This window comes from Lipotes vexillifer, unplaced genomic scaffold, assembly GCF_000442215.2.
Source record: "Lipotes vexillifer unplaced genomic scaffold, Lipotes_vexillifer_v1.1 scaffold2225, whole genome shotgun sequence".
NCBI lineage: Eukaryota > Metazoa > Chordata > Mammalia > Artiodactyla > Lipotidae > Lipotes > Lipotes vexillifer.
In genome coordinates this window covers 383,981-388,397 of record NW_006798684.1, presented here as the reverse complement: position 1 = coordinate 388,397, position 4,417 = coordinate 383,981, and the positions used below count along the sequence as shown (strand labels likewise).

At 58.4% G+C, this 4,417-nt stretch overlaps 1 protein-coding gene across 3 annotated transcripts in view; it reads right to left on the bottom strand.

The window, feature by feature from the left end:
• Window positions 1-3,676, bottom strand: part of CNTFR (ciliary neurotrophic factor receptor) — a 41,635-nt gene extending 37,959 nt beyond the window's left edge. Inside the window, exon 1 of one of the 3 annotated variants that reach the window (XM_007470765.1) lies at window positions 3,619-3,676. The gene's annotated coding sequence lies outside the window, so the exon portion shown is untranslated. Of the gene's footprint in view, window positions 1-3,132; window positions 3,290-3,618 lie in introns of those variants that run through there. The other 2 variants (XM_007470763.1, XM_007470764.1) reach the window with 2 other exon arrangements.
• Window positions 3,677-4,417: the final 741 nt, after the last annotated feature.

Genomic DNA, 4,417 nt, shown 5'->3' with positions numbered 1-4,417 from the left:
CCCCCGGGGCTATTGCTCTTTTGGGAAGAAGCAGAGTAGAGAACTCTAGGCATACCCTGGAGACAGGATAAGGACTCAGGCATTCCAGGACACTGTGAGATATAACATAACTTGGTCCAACCCCTTTCCAGCCAGGGCAGAGGAGAGAGAGGCAGGTGGGTTCCAGTCCAGTCTCCTCCTCCAGCCACCTTCTCACCACAGATCTGGGGCTACCATCTCCCTTAGAATCAGAGATTCACCATCCTGGAAAGGTCAAAGGAGCCAGAGGTCTACCCCTCACCAAGTCAATCTTCACACCTCTCCCAACCTAAGGATGATTGGGATGGGGGAGATGTCTTGGGAGGACATGAATCTCATTTCCCCATACCTGACCCTCTCTATCACAGGAAGGGTACCCAAAACTATTTAAGGGGGATGTGTATGTACATGAGGAACTCTAAGGGTACATGTCACCCCTGTACCAAAAAAGCCACTCAACCTTCCTGCTGTGAGAGCCTAGTCTCCTCTGGAAGAAAAGGCAGAAAAATTTAACTGGGTCAGTGTTTCCCACTGCCCCCTCCATCAGCCCACAACCCAAGTAAGAGATGTGACCAAACATGTATCTCCTCCCCTCCCCACCTTTGGAGAGGACAGATCTTGTTCCTGTCCCCAACTTCCCTGAGACACACCATAGCATGGGTGTATTTAACTATGAGTTCTAAGTTCCACTGGGAGTGTGAACACAATCCTAATGTGGGTTTGAATGTGAGCCCCAGATGGAAGGGTAACTGTGTGTGATTCTAAGTGTGAACCCCAGGGCTCCCATGTGAATATGAAAACCTCAAGGTGCAAGCATGAGTCTGAGTGTGAGCCCTAGGTCCCTAGTGTGGGTCTGAGCACAAGCCCCAGGATGGAAGCAAGTTTAATGTAATTGACAGGGATGTCAATCTGAGGGTGAACTCCAAGATGCAAGTATAGGTTTGACTGTGAATGTAGGTCCCAGTGTGCATGACTGTAAGCCCCAGGATGGAAGTGAGTCTGTGAACCCCAGGATTCCCAAACAAGTCAGTATAGGCATTAGAGACTTAGTGTTCGTCTGAATGTGAGCCCCTGGTCTTCACGGCTTTCTGAATGTGAGCTACGTTTCCCCATGTGAGTCTGAGTGTGAGCGCTGGGGTCCCTTTATAAGTCTGGGTCCCTAAGTGATCCCAGGATGGGAGTGAGAATCTTGCATGTCCTAGTGTGAATCTGAGGGTGAACTGATGTGAGCAAGAGTGTATCAACCCCAGTGTCCTACGTGAGTCCCTGAGTTCAAATGTGGGCCCCAGGTTCTCCATGTGAGTCTGAGTGTGAGCCTCAGAATGTGTGAATCTGAGAAAGTTCCAGGGTCTTAGTGTGAGTCCCATTGTGAGCCCTAGGACTCCAGTGTGTTCTGAGCATGGGCTCTAGGTCTCAATGTTAGCCTATGAGCCTCAGGACAGAAATGTGAATCTAAAGTGTGAGCCTAGAGTCCCAATGTGAGTCTTAGTGTAAACTACAGGACTGAAGTGTATCACTGGATATGACAAGAACATAACTGTGAATCTGAGTGCAAGTCCATTGTCCTGGTGTAATTCTTGGTGCGAGTCCATATGAGTTTAAGTGTCCCAGAGTAAAGCTGAGGATGAATTCCAGAGCCCCTAGAAGTCTTGAGTGTTAATTTTAAATTCCTACTTTTCACATAAGGCTCAGGGTCCCAGTTGGAGTATTAACTGTGATGGAGTGTGAACCTTGGCTGCATGTCACCGATCCTGACCAGGAGCCCTAAGAACCAGTCCAGAAGATTTGTGTGGGTTTTGGCAGTGGAGCAGGGATGCGCAGTTTATTGAGACACAGCCCCCTCCACCCGCCAAGCCCTGGCTAGCCCTACAGCCGTAGGAATATCCAATTGTTCAAGTCCCACCACCCCCATACATGCATTGGTACACCATCACACCCAGAGTTAGACACACAAAAATGCACTCAGTGTTTCAGACCCCCTGGACAAACAGCAGTTACAGATGCACAAACACACCCAGCATTTCATACTCCCACCACTTCAGTGATTATAGCCGCACGAATACCCTAGCGACACAAACACAAATATACCAAGTATTACAGGCAACACAACTAGTGTTGCAGACACACTCCTACAGCGGCATGCAGACACACACCCAGTGTTGCAGACAAGCTGCCAGACACAGACACACACAGAGGCTTCTCAAAGAGAGAGACTAGACGGAAAGAGAAAGAAAATCCTGAATTTTCAACAAGGCGTGAAATAGTCCTACCCGCCTGAAGCTACTGAAGGGGGGAGGGGGTCTAGGGAGCGCAAGAGGAGAGGCTCGGGAGAGGAGAGGGGGCGAGGAGAGCTGTCCGTCTGGTGACCTCCCCGCGGCCCAGCCCCCACGCACGGGGAGATACACTCCTCCGAGCAATACAGGGATACCCAGGCCGGCTCATGTAGAGCCGCACTGTGAAGAGACACACACCGGCGGACTCACAAAGAGACGGGGATACACCACAGGCGGACCCACACGGACACACACACAGGAACACTTACAAAGAGATACTGGAGGAGACCCACTAAATGGAGATACATCCAGGCGGACTCACGAGAAAACCACAGGCGGGCTCACGCTCACACACACACACACACAAGCGGATTCACACGGACATACATACACTGGCAGACGCGCAACCGTCCATTCACACCCCTGGACGCTTTGAAGTCCAGATTTCTGCTGGAGAAAGAAGCCGCCTCTGGGCGCGCGGGGGTCACTGCGACCCCCCAGCTCCGGAATTTTCCCAGACCCTGCGCGCGGTGCTGAGCGGTGAGGGAGAACAGGGAGGCTAAGGCAGTTGGCCCCTGCCACCTCCCGCCAGCCGATTGTCCGCCCCCCCTCCCACCACGCCCAACCCCCGGCGCGCCCGGACGTGGGGGGCAGCTTCTCCTGCGCCCCCGCCCCCGAGTTTACGGGCAAAGTTTCCCGTGAACTTTCCTGTCCCCCTCCCCCCCGGTCTCGGGCCCATGCACGTCCCCTCCCTCTTCCCGCGCGCACGAGGGCCGCGGGTCTGTAGGTCAGCCGGAGGGTTTGAGGGTCCGGCCGCGCGCGGTCCGCGCTGTGTACTCACCGCGCCCTCGGGCCGCCGGGGCTCCGCGCCTCGACCTTCGACCGCTCCCGGCAGGGAGCGACGCAAGGAGCGCGGAGCTAGCACCGCTGCCAGATCCCGCCGCCGAGCTCCGCGCCGCGCCGGCTGGAGCCGCCGCGTCCGCCGCCGCCGCCGCCTCCTCCCTCCCTCGCGCGCTCCCTCCCTCCTTCCCTCGCCCATGTGACCGCGGGCGCCCGCTCGGCCGCGCGCGCCCTCGCTCCCCTCCCCCTCCCGCCTGGTCTCCCCGCGCCTCGGCGGCCGCGCGCCACGACCCCCTCCCGGCCACGGCCCCCGCGTGCCCCCGCCTTGGCACGCTCCCGCGCCTGGCACGCGCGGCCCGCTCGCGCGGGCACACTCATCCTGCGTAGGCCTGTGAGCCCCCGCTCCCATTCGCCTCGTGCTGGCACGCACCCTCCCCACCGCGGGCACACTCGCCCGCACTGGCACGCTTGGCCCCCTCGCATTCGCCCTCTCTCGGAAACGCCTTCCAGACTGGTGTAGTCTCCGCGCTTCATGTGCAGCCCCGACCGCGGGTCTCAAAAACGCGCACGCACACACACCCACACCCACTCCGCTGGATACCTCAGGGCTGCTGGGCGCGCACCCAGTCCCCCCGGGTCGCTCATTCACACTCACTCGCTCACTCAGCCTTGGCCAGGTCTCCGCTGCGCACACTCCCGCACGTTCAGGCCCTGACTGCCTCGCACCGACACCCTGGCACACCCCGGGCCAACTCTCGGGGTCCTTCGGCCGGCATCTCCGTGAGAAGAGCGCGAGCCAGAGCCCCCAGGCCCCACTTTGGTCAGGGTAGGCCATAGGTCTCCGCGCCTCCCCTCTTCCTATCGCCCCCCAACAACGACCCCACCTCACACCCCGCCCAGGCACAGACACTTACACCTCTCGCGCTGAAGGAAGGAGGCTATTTGCTCGCATGACCCAGCATGGACCAGGCTGGGAACCTAGGCCCTTGCCTCCCACCAAGTCTCCGGTGACGCGCCACAACTACCCTCTCCTTCACCCCACCCCCGACCCCTGGACACACGGCCTGAGGAGTGACCGCCAATGGGATGCGGGTCTTAGGGAGGGTGCGCCCTTTATGCCTGGACCTGCAGTGCCGGAGCGCGAGTGCCAGAGTTTGGCGCTGGAGGTTCACCCCTCGAGTTCCCCTTCGCAGCCTGGGCCTCTGAGGGGCGGGTGTGCTCACTTCACTGGCCCCCGCGCCTCCGGTCTGGCTATTACATGGGGGATTAAGGTTAGACAACCTGAC